The 19,389-nt window shown below is 45.6% G+C and overlaps 1 long non-coding RNA gene across 1 annotated transcript; it reads left to right on the forward strand.

Annotated features, from left to right (window-relative positions):
* Positions 1-3,676: 3,676 nt before the first annotated feature.
* On the forward strand, positions 3,677-8,758 carry LOC136624546 (uncharacterized). Its single transcript, XR_010792339.1, has 2 exons — positions 3,677-3,754; positions 7,336-8,758. It is a non-coding gene; the product is annotated as an uncharacterized lncRNA (long non-coding RNA).
* The last annotated feature ends 10,631 nt before the right edge of the window (positions 8,759-19,389 follow it).

A 19,389-nucleotide genomic window follows, 5' to 3' on the forward strand; every position in this document is an offset into this window, starting at 1 on the left:
TGTCCCTATTGGAATTTATTCTAACTAATAATTTTTTTCTGTTCGATAACGTTTTTTACCGCCAATGCCGCGGAACGGCAATGGGCTCTAACGTGGCCCCGACTTACGCCGTTATATTTATGAACTTTATTGAGAAGTCTCGGATATATACCTCCCCATTCTGGCGACATGTACGCGGATGGTGGAGGTATATAGACGACATTTTTATGATTTGGGAGGGCTCAGAGATGGAATTAACAAACTTTCATAGTGAATTGAATGAGATCCTCCCAGAACTCAAATTCACAATGGCGTGGTCTTATACCGAACTGCAATTTTTGGACGTATTGATTTCTAAAAAGGATAATCTACTTGACACAGACATCTTTGTCAAAACTACCGATAGAAACAATTTATTGTTATTCAGCAGTTTTCACCCTAAAAGGACATTGGAATCTTTACCATGGAGTCAAATGTTACGAGTTAGACGCATTGTAAACGATGATAAAATTGACGTTCGCCTAGACCAGATGTGCTCTAAATTTTTATCCAGAGGTTATCCTGCTAAACTAGTTGTACCACTGGTAGATAAAGCCAGACAGGTTTCACGTAATGATTTATTACAGGAGAAGGATGGGGCTGCTATTACTACATCCAGGATCCAGTTTGTGTCTACTTATAGTCCTTGTAGCAATTATATAGCAAAAATAATTCGTAGACACTGGCCATTGTTATCGAGAGGCAATCCTGATATTCCTGAGTTCAAGAACTTTCCCCTTATGGCCTATCGCCGTGATCGGAATTTGAAGGACCAGTTGGTCCAGTCATACTTACCTGACACGACTTCTTTAACACAACATGTTTTCTTTCCCACTAACATGGGCAACTTCCCCTGTCTTAATTGCACGTGTTGTGGCAATATAAGCAGGGGCAGCACTTTCAACCACCCCAGGACTGGAAAAACCTATCAGATCAGACATCGGCATTCGTGCAAATCCAACTTTGTGGTATACTTAATATCATGCCCCTGTGGGCTTTATTATGTCGGTGAAACAATCCAGGAGATTCGTTCGAGAATCACCAAACACAAAAGTACCATACGCACGGAAAGCGTACAGTTACCCATTCCGAAACACTTCCTACATGCTGGCCACAACATCAGCCAGCTTAAATTTAAGGTTATAGATCATGTCCCTGTCAATATTCGCGGTGGAGACCGCATCAAATCTCTCAAGAAAAAAGAAGCCTTTTGGATACATACTCTCGATACTTTGGCTCCCCGTGGTTTGAATCTTGAGTATAATACATTCTCTTTCCAATAACACTGTAATGTTGCTTGTACCTGATCAGCACCCTAATTGCTGTGTTTTGTATTGCAGGTGGATTTCTGAATGTAAAGTGGACCTTGAAGCCTGATTTTTCTACCAATGTTTGACCCTATATAATTTTGATTGGGGGATGTCCCCCTTTCTTTGAGTTTCTCATATATTCATAAATTTTGCGCTACTATATACGTAAATATTCCCTCTATTGGGCCAAATTGTAAAAGAATAAAATAATAAATGGTTTTTCTGAGCATTCAGCTTGGAGTGGCTGTGGTTGTGGTATCCCAATATTTTCTTCCTTTGAGAGGCTGTGTCTTATACTTACTCTAAAAGTCTATGGAGTCATTCAATTACCGGGGTAATATTTATATCGAAACCCCAGACATTTTTTAGTCTTTATTGACACACATGATGTGACCATTTAGTTTAAAAACACATGCGGACAGTGCTTTTTACTCTATCAGGATAGAGTGTACTAATACTTCAGATTCCGTTATGGGAACATTTCATTTTCTGATGCAATGTTACTGCACCTTTAAGACAACACTGTTGAATCACAGACATTATAGATACACTTGTAATCCGTATGATGGTTATGAATAAAAGCCCCTTCTTTGGTTATTACAGCTACATTGGTATCTTGTTTTTTTGTATGTGCCTATTGCGCGCATGCAATAAGCTCATTGATGATACTATGCAAAGATCTCGGAATTCCCGTTGCGGAGCCTATGTGCTTGCACAGCATTGTGAACTCCGTTCAAAAAAAATTTTTCGCTGGCTGACTTACGTCATTGATGTGGGAGTCTTGCGAGACTAGCTGTTCTCGCTCATGCGTAGAATATGGGAATACACGGCCGTTTGTTTCAATGGTTGCTGGGTGATCTGCCGATCGCAGATTCACTATATAGTAAGTTTAGATTTATGATATGTGAATAAGCCCCTTTTGTTTACTACCCGTTATTTACTGACATGTGCGGATGGGGATGATTTACTCTCAAGGTCTTTCATTGATTGAAATTCAGTGCTCATGATGGGTCCCACACCTGCTGCATATTTATGTTATCACTTATGTTAATGTCTGTTCACAGTGATTGGTGGGTGTGTATATATATGGCGCTCTGTTTTAAGTTGTTGTAGGCTTGACAAAGACCCGTTTTGTATAGGGTCGAAACGTCGCTATTTTTATGGCTATGAGGTGTTTATAACTAATGCTTATGCATTAAAATCTTTAAGCACCTAACCTGCTGCCTGACCCTGCTTCCTCCATCTCGCACACGCTCGGCTCCGCTCCCCCGTCTCACACACGCTCGGCTCCGCTCCCCCGTCTCACACACGCTCGGCTCCGCTCCTCCGTCTCACACACGCTCTCAGCTCCGCTCCCCTGTCTCGCACACGCTCGGCTCCGCTCCCCCGTCTCACACACGCTCGGCTCCGCTCCCCCGTCTCACACACGCTCAGCTCCGCTCCTCCGTCTCACACACGCTCGGCTCCGCTCCCCCGTCTCGCACACGCTCGGCTCCGCTCCTCCGTCTCGCACACGCTCGGCTCCGCTCCCCCATCTCACACACGCTCGGCTCCGCTCCCCCGTCTCGCACACGCTCGGCTCCGCTCCCCCGTCTCGCACACGCTCGGCTCCGCTCCTCCGTCTCGCACACGTTCGGCTCCGCTCCTCCGTCACCCACGCGCGCGCCTCCGTCTCGCACTCGCTCGGCTCCGCTCCTCCGTCTCGCACTCGCTCGGCTCCTCCGTCTCCCACACGCTCGGCTCCCGCTCCTCCGTCTCACACACACGCTCGGCTCCGCTCCTCCGTCTCGCACACGTTCGGCTCCGCTTCTCCGTCACCCACGCGCGCGCCTCCGCTCCTCCGTCTCGCACGCGCGCGGCTCCGCTCCTCCGTCTCGCACGCGCGCGGCTCCGCTCCTCCGTCTCGCACGCGCGCGGCTCCGCTCCTCCGTCTCGCACTCGCTCGGCTCCGCTCCTCCGTCTCGCACAAGCTCGGCTCCGCTCCTCCGTCTCGCACTCGCTCGGCTGCGCTCCCCTGTCACACACTCACTTGGCTTTGTTCCTTCATCTCACACACACTCGGCTCCGCTCTTCCGTCTCCCACACACTCGGCTCTGCTCCTCCGTCTCACACACACTCGGCTCCGCTCCTCTGTCTTGCACACTCTCGGCTCTACACCCGTGACTTACACTCACTTGGCGCAACTCATTCGTCTCACACACACTCGGCTCTGCTCCATCCACTCTCTGAATACATCCTCACACAGCAGAGTCCTGCATCCACTGAGCAGAGACCTGGTCATGTGACCCCTTGTCTTCTCCTCCCACACTGATCACATGACGGTGACATCATCACAGGTCCTGTAAGCACAGAACAACCCCACGGCTCCTGTCCGGCTGCAGGTAGAGGCATGTGGGGGTCACAGCTTCCCCTTGTGGAGACCCCGGGTAGGTGCAGGAGATTAGCGGCCATGTAACGCTCCTCTGGGGAGTCTGGGATGTACATAGGGGATGGTACAAGGCCTCTATAGCATCATAAATCCCCCTGGTTAGCCCCTTCTTGCTCCGGGCTTACATGTACACACTGGGTGATGTTCTCATCCAGCTGGCCTCCCGCTGCAGCAGGCAGGATCGGTGAAAACATCAATGCCAGCAGTTAACCCCTTACATGACACAATCAATGTTGATTGCGGCATTTGAAAGCCCCCCCATGGGAGAGCCATGTAAACGTGGAGGGTGAGTGGGTTGCCATGGCATATGGTGACCCATGCTGTGGGTGCACACAGACTTCCCATAGCGGAGTTGTACCTGCCTGTGACTATGAAACAAGGCCAGCCTGACTAGGGCATGCAGTGTGGGCCAAAGCCAACCTGTATTTGATCTCACGTTAGCTCAGCTATCGGGGGCACTGCATTGGGATTTATTAATGTACCGTCGGTGGCTTCCTGGGACCCACCCATGCTGGGGGTCCACACAGACTTCCCAGAGCGGAGTTGTACCTGCCTGTGACTATTACAAAAATCCATTCTGACTCGGGCATGCAGTGTAGGCCGAAGCCAACCTGTATTTGATCTCACGTTAGCTCAGCTATCAGGGGCACTGCAATGGGATTTATTTATGTACCGTTGGTGGGTTCCAGGGTGCCACCCATGCTGTGGGTGCACACAGACTTCCCATATTGGAGTTGTACCTGCCTGTGACTTTGAAAAAAGGCCAGCCTGACTAGGGCATGCAGTGTGGGCCAATGCCAACCTGCATTTGATCTCACGTTAGCTTAGCTATCCGGGGCACTGCAATGGGATTTATTTATGTACTGTCGGTGGCTTCCTGGGACCCACCCATGCTGTGGGTGCACACAGACTTCCCATAGCGGAGTTGTACCTGCCTGTGACTATGAAAAAAGGCCAGCCTGACTAGGGCATGCAGTGTGGGCCTAAGCCAACCTGTACTTTATCTCACGTTGGCTCAGCTATCCGGGGCACTGCAATGGGATTTATTTATGTACCATCGGTGGGTTTCAGGGAGCCATCCCTGCTGTGGGTGCACACAGACTTCCCATAGCGGAGTTGTACCTACCTGTGACTATGAAAAAAGGCCAGACTGACTAGGGCATGCAGTGTGGGCCGAAGCCAACCTGTACTTTATCTCACGTTAGCTCAGCTATCTGGGGCACTGCATTGGGACAAACAAGAGGAGCGATACAGCGCTAATGAGACGTTCACAGCTATGCTAGCATTGGAGTCCGTTCTAGGCCCGCGATTGCTGAGGGTTTGTGCAGAGGCCTATGTCCCGGGTGCTGTGAAAGTCCACTTTCTCCCTACAATTGCTGAAGCGGTTGGCCGAAGCCTATGTCCAGGGGGAACTGCAACTGTGCCAGGTTGGGGCTAGATGCAACTTTTTTTTGGCTAATCCAGTCATTGGAGCGGTGAAAGGAAAGCTAACGGATTTAATGGGCTCGTCGCAGATGAACTAGCATCGAAGTCCGCTTCATGCCTAAGATGGCTGAAGCTGTGGGCCGAGGCCTATGTTGTCGGTGCGGTGCAAGTCTGCCATGTTTGGCCGCTCTGATTTATTGTTCATGTCTTGGGTAGCCTAGGACCCACCTATGCTGTTAGTGCACACTTAGTTCCTATCGCAGTGTTTGACCTGTCTTGCACAAAGACACTGACTGACTTGGGTAGGGGGCAGAGTGCAGATGGCTTTCCCCTTGCAGTGTCGATTGAGCTACGCGACACCTAGACAGAATGAATACTGTGTGGGCATATGGATTCCCCATAGCTATGTAACTCATACCCACGTTTGCAGCTCCTGACGAAGGTGGCACAAGATTGGAATGAAGATCAAACGTCAATTTCTCATTGATTCTCTACAGCATTGTGGGCTATCGCCCCGCCCCTTTTAAAGAGGGTCGCTGCCTGGCCCTGCCAACCCTCTGCAGTGTGTGCCTCCGGTTCCTCCTCATGGCAGATGCACTTATAAATAGACATGAGGGTGGTGTGGCTATGCAGCCAGCATGTGGCATGAGGGCAGCTGAAGGCTGCGCAGGGACACTTTTGTGTGCGCTGCGGACGCAGGGTCGTGCGGGGGGGTTGGGCAGCATGTAACCCAAGAGAAGAGGCAGCGGTGGGTCCCGCAGGCTGTGCTTGCGCTTGGTTGGAGGTAGTGTGGTGCTTAGCTAAGGTGTGCCTTGCATAAATGAAAACCTTAGCGAGCATCGGGGATATACAAAAATGCTCGAGTCGCCCATTGACTTCATTGGGGTTTGTTACTCGAAACGAACCCTCGAGCATCGCAGAAAGCATTTTGGTGCTCGCTCATCTCTATTATTCAACCTATTTGGAACAATATAAGACATCATCGGTGTAATAGGCTAGTCCACAGCATCCTACCTCCATAAGCAGAAAATTAGATCATATCACTGCAAAAACACAACAAAAAGACAGCAAAAACAATATATATATTTTTTCTTCCTTTGTTTTTCCTTCCCTTTCCTTTCTTCCCCTCTCCCTTTTTCTTCCTTCTCCTTCATTTCTTTCTCCTTCCTTTTCTTTCCCCTTTCCTTCTACTTCCCTTTACTTCTTTAATATACATATACAATAGATCAGTTCTATAGTCCATTCAAGGAGGATACCTTTTGTCTAATTTGAGGATCCAGAATGCCTCTCTTTTTAGAACCTTCTTCTTCATATTGCCTCCTCTGTTTATACCTGTCACTGCTCCTATGCTTTAGAACATGATTGAATCAAGATTACCATTATGGCAAACCAAAAGGTGTTTGACTACACAGAGCTGTTATTTTTATTATTGATATCTCTACAATGTTCCATGATCCTGTTTTTTTAATTCTTCGTGGTACAGCCTGCATAAACTTTGGCGCAACATAAATAGTATCAGAGTTATTTAAAGAATTAATTTTATATTCCGTTTTTCTATCTGTTCCAAAATTGCATTTTGTTTTGATGGCAAACTTACATGCTCCGCACCTGACTCCCCAACATCAGAAGAAGCCGTTTTACGACAGCAAGCATCGTGAGCGACTGGTCTTTTCTAAATAACTATGTGATAGTTTATTTGCTAGATTTTTGTTACGCCCTGGCACACATTGTACACCCCCTTCCAAAATAGATTTTAATGTCATATCCTGTTTTAAGATGGGAAGGTATGTAAAAAATATATTTTTTAATTTAACTGAACTAGTCTATGAATCTGCAATTGTTTATTAACCTGCTTATCCCTTAACAGATCGGTTCTATCCACCGATTGGACCCTTTTCCTTGACCTTTCCAGCATCCATTTTTGTACCCTTTTTCCTCCAATCTTTCACATATTTCACTTTCTGAGACTGTGTATAATCTTTTCTCTTAGTGCAGAAAAGTTTGGCTCTCGCTAGCTTCCCCACTGGTATTGCTTTGATTGTTTGCATGGGATGGCAACTATTGGCACGTAATATGGTATTACCTGAATTGGGTTTTCTATAAAGAGATATTATTATATTCCCCGTCTCTCCCTCCACTCTCATTTACTTTCAGGACACCATGGACCTACTGAACAAACTGTCAACCATAAGTCCGCTCCCAGATGGTGCCATCCTGGCCACTATAGATTTGGTGTCCTTATATTCCAATATCCCAGACAAAAATGGACTGCCTGCCTGCCTGCCAAGAACACCTTGAGGCCAATGGGGTGACCTCTGAGTCAGTGTTACAACTCACAAGATTCATATTCACACACAATTATTTCTCCTTTGACAAAGAGATATTCCTGCAACTAACTGGGACCGCCATGGGCAGTAAAATGGCACCAACCTTTTCATGGCAAAACTGAAGAATGACATTTTGGCCTCCTGCCCCAACAAACCATTGGCCTACTTCCGGTACATTGATGACATCATAATCATCTGGACCAACACCGAACAAGAACTAATAAAATTTCATGAGAGATTCAATGCATTTCACTCCACCATAAACCTGACATTAAGCTACTCATATACAAAAATCAACTTTTTGGACAACATCATAAAAATTTAGAACAACTCTATACATACATCCCTATACCGGAAACGGATTGATGGGCCCAAATACCTCAGATGGGACAGTTCCCATCCTAAGCACATCAAAAAGTCCATCATCTACAACCAGGCCATCAGATACAACCCAACAGACAGAGAGGAACATTTACACAATCTCAAAAAGACATTTTTAAATCAGGACTACCATCCCACCTCAGTTGATGACCAAATCACCAGAGCCACCTGGATACCCAGAAATCAACTACTCCAATATAAGTAGTAGCTCTGTCTATATATATATATATGCGCACATACACAGAAACAAAGATAACTCATGATGTCCATCTCAGATGCTAGTGTGGAGACCATGATGTCACTTTGTGGGAAGGTCTTTTGCTTTGGGCCAGCGTCGATCATGTGATCAATGCTGTAAAGCACAACGTGCATTCCACCCTCCTCTCTCATTCATAAAATTATTGAAACGTAACGTACGTCTCTGTTATTAAACACATTGGCGTCATCGTACTAACCACATCGGTTCTGCAAGGAAATTACTATGAATAAAGGTACCTGTGGACTTCTCATTCCCAAACAAGTAATTAAAATCTGTATAAAAACACCTTATACAATGTCTAATGATCTGGCTTCATATACTGTATATATATATATATATTAGGCAGTTAAAGGGTGATATTGTGGATGGAGTATATCTCCCTCCCAGGCTCTTAGTCCTTAGGAAGCTCAGCTGTAGGCACTGACCCCATTACTAGGGCATAACAGGCTGCAGCTCCCAAGGAGTCAGTGCTTGACAGCCTGAGGAGGAAACCCTCTGAGCCCCCTGCGTGGGGCAGCATTTAATCTGTTATACTGCATGGACTTTTGTGTTGCTGTCTTGTTGCCTGGAGCATACTATAAAAATAAAGACTGAAGTAAGTTTTTATGCACTTTTGAGTCCAGTGTGTCGTTGCCGCCCCCACCCCCTGGAGAACATTGTTACTATATATATATATATTACATAGGAATTCAAATAAAATAATTTCATCTGAAGAAACATCATACTAAAACATTAGAATACATACATTCTACAATTTTCTTCTATTAAAATCATTTCTTAAGAACATGAATTAAAAAAATGCAATAGATTACTTTTATTATAAAGACAAGTAGCTAACAACGCTTCTTCTCTAATGTACAACTTTTAGTTTTACTTCATATACAGAGTTGTGTCTTTATTCTTCTTCTTCTATTACTTTTTCCAGAGTTTCATTTAGACTGTGTGCGGCCAATGTCTTTAACTGGTGACTCCAGAACATTTCCTTCCTTCGTAGCTGGTTAATGATTTGGATGGGATATGTTGTAGTGGGTGACAGCCATGGGTTTCTGCAAATTGTCGGGATTCACTATGTTTCAGAAATGTATTTTTTATATCAAACCTGTGTTTCGCAATGCGTGTTCTCAAAGCATTTTTTGTTCTCCCCACATATTTTATGCCACAAGTAAATTCTAACAGATAGATAACTAATTTAGCTTCACAATTTAATTTACATTTTACTTTAATTGATTCTTCTTTCTCTCCCCTATTAATCTCCTTTCTTCCGTGCATTATATGTCGACAGCATCCCCACTTCGTGCCACATCTGTATGCTCCTAGGCTGTAGGTCTTTAATAGATTGGTCTTTTCATTTTTAGTTCTTTTAGTCTCCGGACGAGAAGGGGCTACGATATTTTCTATGGTTTTGTTCTTTCTAAAGATGACTCTGGGGTTCCTGTGTATGGAGTCAATGACACTTTAAAAAAGAACTATTAATATTCACAGCAATGAGGCATACACCTATATATAGTAGATCACACATATATAGCGCCACACATGGACATTACACACATATATCCGTCGCTTTCTCACTGTGCACACGCTAAAACCGCTCACTGTTGCCCTCATCCACTCTCGGCTCGATTATCGCTTGTGATTGGCCTCCCCTGCGCCAGACTCTCCCCTCTCCGATCCATCCTAAATACGACAGCCAGACTCATCTTCCTGTCCAGCCGCTAATCTGACACCCATACCCTCATCCACAAAGCTCTCCACAGCACCGCGCTGCCCTACCTTGCCTCCCTCATCTCAATCCACCACCCAGCCACAGCGCTGCACTCCGCTAACAAGATCAGATTAAGCTCCCCTTTAATTTGAACCTTTAATTCTTGCCTCCATGACTTCTGCAGAGCAGCACCGGTCCTCTGGAAGGCGCTACCCAAAACTATCTGTGCCAACTCTGATACATAATTTCAGGGGTGCTCTAAAAACGCACCTCTACAGGGGGGCATACCATATCCCCTAAACCAAACCCCTCTCGCCTAATAACATGCTTCCTGTCCTACTGACTGCAATCCCTAGCTGTAATTAACCGCCCCCTGCAGTCACACCGATTCAGCCACTATACGGCTTATGTCTGACCATTGTCTATGTGTATAGTATCCCTCACACACATGCTCAGCTCTGCTCCTCCGTCTCACACACGCTCGGCTCCGCTCCTCCGTCTCACACACGCTCGGCTCCGCTCCTCTGTCTCACACACGCTCGGCTCTGCTCCTCCATCTTGCACATGCTCGGCTCTGCTCCTCCGTCTCGCACATGCTCGGCTCTGCTCCTCCGTTTCACACACGCCCGGCTCCGCTCCATTCACTCTCTGAATACACCCTCACACAGCAGAGTCCTGCATCCACTGAACAGAGAGACCTGGTCATGTGACCCCTTGTCTCCTCCCACACACTGATCACATGGTGGTGACATCATCACAGGTCCTGTAAGCACAGCACAACCCCACGGCTCCTGTCCGGCTGCAGGTAATAATTATAATCTTTATATAACTCCAACTTAGTCCGAAAACAGAGCAGTATAGATACCAAAGACAAGGATACTAAAACCACGGTTACATAGTAATCAGCTGATGGAGACAGTAGGGGTGAGGGTCCTGCTCCAACGAGCTTACATACTACAAGTAATGGGACGATACAGAAGGTAAAGGGGCTGGAGATGTGCACGGTATGGCCAGGTGGAGAGTGAGGGATACTATACACATAGACAATGGTCAGGCCGTATAGTGGCTGAATCGGTGTGACTGCAGGGGGCGGTTGGTTACAGCTTGCAGGGATTGCAGTCAGTAGGTCAGGGAGCATGTTATCAGGCGGAGTACAGAGGGGTTTGTTTAGGGTATGCGGTATGCCCCCCTGAAGAGGTGCGTTTTTAGAGCACGCCTGACGTTTTGTGTGTCTGGGATTGCCCAGATAGCTTTTGGTAGTGCGTTCCAGAGGACTGGTGCTGCTCTGGAGAAGTCTTGGAGAGAGAGGTTTGGGTTAAAGGTGCGCTCAGTCTGGTTTCATTAGCGGAGCGGACGGCATGGACTGGATGGTGGATTGAGATGAGTGAGACAATATAGGGCAGCGCTGCGCTGTGGAGGGCTTTGTGGATGAAGGTAGTGAGTTTGAATTGAATTCTACATTTGACAGGCAGCCAGTGCAGTGACCGTCACAGGGCAGAGGCGTCAGATTAGCGGCTGGACAGGAAGTTGAGCCTGGCTGCCATATTCAGGATGGATCGGAGAGGGGAGAGTCTGGTGCAGGGGAGGCCGATCAGCAGCGACTTGCAGTAATTGAGCCGAGAGTGGATGAGGGCAACAGTGAGCGTTTTTAGCGTGTGTATGGTGAGAAGAGAGCCGATTCTTGTGATGTTCTTGAGGTGCAGCTGACACGCTCAGACCAGAGATTAGTTATAGCGGGTAAAGCCGAGATCAAGTCGGAATATAACCCCAAGACAGCAGGCATGTGGGGAGCTATGGTGCCACACACTGAGATTGAGACATTAGGACGAGGTCGGTTAGCAGAAGGCAGAAACACCAGTAGGTCAGTTTGTTGAGGGGTTCAGTTTTAGGCTTCTTTCACATGAGTGCATATTGGCCGTCCGTTTTCATGGCCAACCGATATGCGCTGTGATCTGATGCATTGGATTCCAGTGCATTAGATCACATGGGAGTATTTCTGAGAAGTAAAAACGCCCGGCCAAGCCAATATAGCACTGGCGTTTTTACGTCGAGCCCAAAAGATAGTCCTGGAACTATCTTTTGGGGTGGAATATGTTGGCCGCTGCATGGGCTCCTTTGGCAGCCGATGGCAGCGGCTGTAGGTGGGAGGGAGTTTAGCAGCGTGGCTGCTAAACTTCCTCCCTCTGTTCTCCTCCCCACCTGTGCAGGCTCAACTCTAGTTCCTCCCCGCTTGTTCTGTGCAATAGGAGGGGGTGGGGCGGAGTTAAGTGTCCGCCCTCTCCACGCCCCTTGTACATAGCCATCAATGGGAGGGGGCGGGGCGGGCCAGAGCTTAGATCCGCCACTGTCTCTCCCCCTCCCATTGTACAGAACGAGCGGGGATAAACAAGAGGTGAGCCTGCAATGGGAGGGAGGGGAAATGGGCGATGGCCTGGTGAGCTCGGTACATTTGCGCCGGCCTCACCAGGCCATATGATTGGGTGCACAAACCTTTGATTTGTGTGCCCGTTCATTAGACTTTTCACTCCCAGCGTAGCGTATATCGGCTTGCTGTGGAAATGGCCGGCCCATATGTGCTCCTGTGAAAGAAGCCTTAGGTTGAGAGGACAAAGTGTTAGAGACAACGGACAGACAGAGGAATGTTGCTGTGATGTCACAGGCGGAGGTACTGGTAGCCAAATCTTTTGATGGTTTGCCCATTAGGGGCTGTGTAGACGGATAATACTGAGCCCTGGGGGACCCCAACAGCAAGGGGAAGAGAAGAGAAGGTAGAGCCAGAAGGACAACAGCCGCACCTAAAGTAGTAGTTGCTTGAGTAGCTGCAGTGCTGGCGCAAACTAATGCCCAACTCGAGAATCAACACACTCGACAAGCCGCTGCTCGACTAGCTCAGATGCTGGAGCAAAGGAACGGCCGACTCCAGTATCAATGCAAGCGACCAGTAGCCACTGAATTGTAGAAACTAATGAAGCAAAGCATGCCCGACATTCTTCAGACCGAGAGAGACATTCAATTTTGAGAAGAACAGCTTGGAAATTCTTGGAGGGGGGGAGCTTTTAGATACAATGCAAACACTAACTACGAGTGTCACCCTCAGCCTATTGGCGGAATGAACAAACCATGTTCATATTGCAATGCTCTAAAGTGGCCCCAGGAGACCCATGGACTATGTTGCCATGGTGGAAAAGTTTTACTATCAACGCTTAGAACACTTTGTAAACCACTACAGACTTTTATGTCAGGATCATCTTCCAGGATCTAAACATTTCCTGGAAAATATGAGAAAGTACAACTAATGTTTTCAAATGACATGATTTGGCATGACAAAGGAATTGAGCAACGGCAGATTTCGGTCAACATTTTAAAGTCGAATTGCAAATTTATCAACATGTTGGTTCACTACTACTTGAATCAAATGAGAAACACAAGTTCCTGCAGATCTACTTTATGGGGGACGAACAGCAGCAAGCCGAACAATGCTGCAAGAACATCCCAGCCACTAGGGAAGATACTGCCTTATCACTGCTGCGAATGCTGCACGAGAATAACAGCTATGTTCATAGTTTTATATCAGCGCTACAGCGAATGACCTGTGATGCATTTAAGGTAGTTATTCGGGCGGACAAAATACCTTCTGGTCAACATAAAGGATGTTTTAATGCGTCAACAAGTGATGAAGTAGCTATTGCTATAACTGGAAATGAGATTGGCAATTATTTTGGAAAAATACAATAGTCAGTTGCAACGAGTGGCTGCAGTACCCTCTCATTTTTTGCCATGGAGAGGATGGCTTGTGTTGACGGACAGCAGCTTCTGCCGGCGTTCCGGAGTAGTCTTATCCCATGCCTCGCGGCCGCCAGCCTGAGTTTTGTGAGGTGCAGCCACCGTCTCGTCGCTTCAGAATCTTCTGGATGTCTTCTGAAATCAGTAAATCTTCCAAAACTTCTCTTTCCTGCTTCATGTAGTGTTTATAGCATTTAGCAGGAAGAGCTGGACACGTTTTGGACACCTGATCCTTCTTCAGCAGCCAGACTCATACAAATCACTGGGGAAGAAATAACAGATATCCTGTTGTATTCTTATAACATCATAAATCCCCCTGGTTAACCCCTTCCTGCTCCGGGGCTTATATGTACACGCTAGGAGAGAAGGCATTCCTGTAAATGGACGAACAGTTACATCCTATGGATGGTGCGGGCAGAGAAGTTGACTGCTGGCCTCCTGCTGCAACAGCACCATCTAAAAGCTTCAGAAAGGGAGAACCATGTAAATGTGGAGGGACAATGGGTTGCCATGGCAAATAAATGCATCAATAGCGTCCGGGTCTGTGATCACTAGGATAAGCTATGATGCATTGCAGTACAGCAGTGTATTATCAGAGCGATCATAGCCTCACTGGTCCAATTTCCCTCCAGGGACATAAATATATATGTATATATATATTAATTTTGGTATCATCATAATTGTACAAGTCTACAGAAAAAAGTTATCATGTTATTTATGCTGCATGATTAACTCCTACACATACAGTTCCGCCCCTCCATCTCGTATGGGAAAGATTATTGTACAAATTGTTAAACAGCATGTATGCAAGTACTTGGATGAGAATGGATTAATTAACCAGAGCCAGCATGGGTTTGTAACAAGCAAGTCATGTCAGTCAAATCTAATATCTTTCTATGACAGAATCACCGACTGAGTTGATCAGAGAAATGCGGTGGATATAGTATATCTTGACTTTAGTAAAGCATTTGACAAAGTATCTCATACCATACTTATTGAAAAAATGACCAAATATGGGATTGACATGGCAACTGTTAGGTGGATTCAGAACGGGCTACATGATTCTACTCAAAGAGAGGTCATAAATGCCTACGCGTTCAAGTGGAAGAATGTTTTGAGTCGGGTATCACAAGACTGTGTCCTAGGCCCAGTGTTCAAGATTTTATTAATGATTTAGATAAGGGAATTGAGGGAAAAACATATTATTGAGTTTTCAAACGACACAAAGGCAGGAACAATGGCTTAACATTGGAGAAGAGAGGATTCAAAAAGATCTGGACAAACTTTAACAGCGGGCGGCGACTTACAGAATGGTATTTAACAGGGAGAAATGCAAAGTCCTACATCTGAGCAAGAAGCATGAAAAAAAAACATACAGAATGGGAGGAATTGGGCTAAGCAACAGCACATGTGAAAAAGACTTGGGTATACTAATAGATCATAGACTGAACATGAGTCAACAATGTGATGCAGCAGCCAAAAAGGCAAACACAATTCTGGGATGTATTAAGAGAAGCATAGAGTCTAGATCACATGAGGTAATTATCCCCTCTACTTATTTAGACCTCATCTGGAATACTGTGTCCAGTTTTTGGCACCACAAATTTAAAAAGACATAGACAAACTGGAGCAAGTTCAGAGAAGTCACCAAGATGGTGAGCGGTCTGCAAATCATGTCCTATGAGGAACGGTTAAAGGACCCGGGAGTATTTAGCTTGCAAAAAAGAAGGCTGAGAGGAGACTTAATAGCTGTTTAAAAATATCTGAAGGGCTATCACACTGCAGAGGGATCAGCCCTATTCTCATCTGCACAAGGAAAGACTAGAAGCAATGGGATGAAACTGAAAGGGGGGAGACAGATTAGATATAAAAAAAAAGTTTCCTAAGCGAGGGTAATTAATCCAAGAGAAAAACAAATACTCAGCAGCATATTCTCCCATAACGAAAAGACAAGCAGCTTCGTTTTGACCTCCACCGTCTTTTTCAAGCTTGATCACATGACCAGGTGTCTACGCAGAGACCTGCATACACTGAGCGTAGAGAACTGGTCATGTGATCCCTTTTCTCCTCCCACACATGTGACTGATCAGATGATAGTGTCATCATCGCAGGTCATGTAGGCACAGATTACTTCCACGTCCCCTGTCCGGCTCTGCAGTTGGAGTTTTGGGGGTCCCAGCTTCTCATTGTGTAGACACCAGGGAGGCAGCAGGAGATTATCGACCATGTAACGCTACTTTGGAAAGTTTGGAAACAAACAAAATTAAAAAAGAAAAAGTTCTAGCACTCTAGAGGTTGCGTAGATGACTTATGTCCAAAAGAAGGTAGCATGCAGAGAAAAACAATGGCACTTATGTTTTTTTTTCGGGGGGGGGGGGGGGGGGATCCAAGATTAAGAACACCCCCACTTGTGCTTTAAAATAATCACTGGAGAGGATAAGGCCCATGATCCCAAATTGGATACTATTTTATTGCTAGAATATACATACAGAAATAAAAGTCTTGCAACACATTTCGAAGGAGGTTCTCTTTTTATCAATCGTAAAGGAAAGGAGAAGGACACTCAATTTATAAAGTACATGGTCTCTTGTCTACTGATTAGTGTGTTTACAATCTACCTCCAAAATGCTCAACTGGGTGTGTAATTCCTGACAATTTGGGCGTGGCTAAACTCAGAAGGTAGTGATGCTCAATCACATTGCCTGGAGCACAAAAATGGCACTCGATTGACCAGAAGATCAGAAGAGCAGTCAAATTGTCCCGCCAAAATGACCATTTTGGCACATGCTTTCCCACCATTTCGGCGTGCAAATGCCAAAAGAGTGCCGCTATCTGCGTCGCTGGAGCGCACGTTCTTGTTGCCCAGCAACTGGAAATGGTTGGTGGATCAACAGTGTTACATTGCCCATATGAAAATTATAAGACTAAATTAAAAAATCATAATATGGCTAAAGAAGTAGGACTTAACCCCTTGAGTGGCACGCCCGGAAAAGTTCCGTGAGGAGCTCCACTGCTCATAGCAACATAGCCCGGAAGATTTCCGGGCTATGTATCACTATGGGAGCTGCAGAGCACAATGCCACAAGCTGTGACATTGTGCTCTGCCTGCACAGTCCCACAGAGAACAAAGCAAGGGCTTTGAAAAACCAGCAGAAGATATTGCCGACATGTCGGCAATGTCCTGCTTTGTTTACAGGTTGCCATAGAGACCATCGGCTTGTCAGAAGCAAGCCGATGGTCTCTGTGGCAGGGAGAGCTGGTTGTTAGCTGTCAGAGGACAGCTAGGTACCAGCTCTTACAGCAGAGATCAGAGAAAACCTCCGATCTCTGCTGTGTTAACCCTTTACATGCTGCAGTCTATGTGACTGCAGCATGTAAAGGGCTGTCACTGCAGCATGTAAAGGGCTGTCACTGCAGCATGTAAAGGGCTGTCACCATCGGACCCCTGGAATGTGATCAGGGGTCCTGATGGGTCCCTGTGGAAGTCCCCTAAAGGGACAAAAAAAATTAAAACATTTTAAAAAAATTAAAAAAAAAAAAGTAAAAAAATTATTAAAAAAATTAAAAAAACACTTGTCTCCCTTTACTTTGTAAAAAATCAAAAATACAATCACACATGTGGTATCCATGCGTCGTAATGACCCAGAGAAGGAAGTTAATACATTATTTAACCCCTTAATGACATGGCCCCTTTTTTCTTTTTTCCCCATTTCTTTTTTTCCTCCCCCCTGTTTAAAAAATCACAACTTGTCCCGCAAAAAACAAGCCCTTATATGGCCATGTCAATGGAAAAATGAAAAAGTTATGGCTCTTGAGACGCAACTGCAAAACTAGTTGAAATTCAATGATTAGACCATTTTAAAAAACCTGCCCTGGTGGGCACGACAGGGTGGTAGGAAACCTGCCACTCAAGGGGTTAATTCACCATAAATACATAGAGGGACATAAAAATATATAAACAGTTAACTTTTTTGTTTTTTTTCAATAGCATGTTACTGGATTGTGGGTGGGATTATGGTGAGAATACACTGTAATGTATAAACTGAGTAACTAAATAGATAAATGAGTATGGTGAAGAATATATGGCCGACATATGTGATGGAAACAGGAGGGGTTGAACCAGAGATTCACACAGACCGCCCAGGGAGGTAACGAGATTAGCGCCATTTGGATTGTTTAAAAATGGGTTGTTGAAATTTAAAATAATGAGTAATAGTAAGAAATGTATAAATTAAAATGGGTGGTCTGCTTAAAGTTTGAATATAAATCATTTTGACATTAGCTCAAAATGCAAGATGTTGGTTATTACACCCCATGGTAGAAAAGCTCTTGAACAGGAAGACATTTCTATTAAAACATTGAAATAAAAATTATATAGATTAAACCAAAACATAAAGTAAATATGAAGTTATTTATCGTAAAAAGGTAACCCGAAATTTAAAACCTCAAAATTTTGTGCGCCTATGTGCGCAAAAAAATGCACTCCACGGATGTACAAAATGCGCGTGACCGAAGCCCCGTGCATTCTTATACATGTGAGCAAAAAAGTGTGTGGAGCAGCTGTGCTTGTAGAAGCGCAGCTGCTTCATGAAGGTCCCCCCATCACTGAACACTGTGACAGCACTGTCAAAGTGTTCAGTGATGATGGGACTCCTTGCAGGGATAAAGAATCCCCTGCTACAGCTGTGACAGCTTTGGTAGAGGAGCGCTATACCATCCAATTGCTTTCAATGGGACCGGCGCTGCTGCTGCCCCATAGAAGGCAAGGAGATGAAGGCAACCCCTGCTGCAATTCATTTTCAGGATGGGGGGGAGCTTGAAATATAAGCCCTACCCTAAAAATAATCCCTAGCTGTGAAAAAAAAAAATAAATGAACCCACCTAGAAGCAATGTTTGGCTCTTCCCCCCCATCCCTAGAAATCTTTATCTGCCTTCTGGTGGCGAGGTATTGAAAAATCTCCGCCTCCATAAAGTGCTGCCTCTGATAGGTTGAGTGCTGTGTCCAATCAGAGGCAGCACTCAGCCATTCATTGAATGACAGCTGAGCAGTGCCTCTGTTTGGTCAGAGCACTCAGTCAATCAGAGGCAGTGCTCAATGATTCATTGAATTCACAGCTAGGGATGATTTTCGGGATAGGGCTTATATTTCAAGCCCCCCAAAAGAATAATTGCATCAGGCGTTACTGTCATCCCACTGCTGTCAATGGGGTGACTGTCAATGGGGTGTCCTCGCTGCAGACTCCCTCATCACTGAACACTGTGACAGTGCTGTTACAGTGTTCAGTGATGAGAGGACTCCTCGCGGGGCTTAACAGATTTTGCATTAGGGCCCATATACAGAAAGTTCCCCTCTCCATCTATTATTTCACATGTTACCTGTGGTGGTTTATGTTCTTTGTTCCACTATGTAAACATAGCCCAGGAACTTAATGCTTTTTTTTTCTATCCGCCCTCCAAACAAAGTCCCCTAATCCCCTGTCACTGATGTCTTTACGCGCAGCACGGACCTTACCGTCACGCATTTAAAGCATGCATGTCCTATCTTTTGTAGGTACGAGTATTTTGAGCCTCTAAAAAATGGAAATGTGAGCACATAGGTGCGCAAAAAAAAAAAACGCTCATCTGACGCAGCCTGAGGTGTAAGTGTGCTCATCCGGAAAATAGAAAACATTTAATTTCTACTTAATGTCAAAAATTCCACTTGAGGAATCTTTTCCAGTGGTGTCAAACGCATGTAGGTGAGGTCACTATCATG

The sequence above is a fragment of the Eleutherodactylus coqui genome, chromosome 4, assembly GCF_035609145.1.
Source record: "Eleutherodactylus coqui strain aEleCoq1 chromosome 4, aEleCoq1.hap1, whole genome shotgun sequence".
Lineage (NCBI taxonomy): Eukaryota > Metazoa > Chordata > Amphibia > Anura > Eleutherodactylidae > Eleutherodactylus > Eleutherodactylus coqui.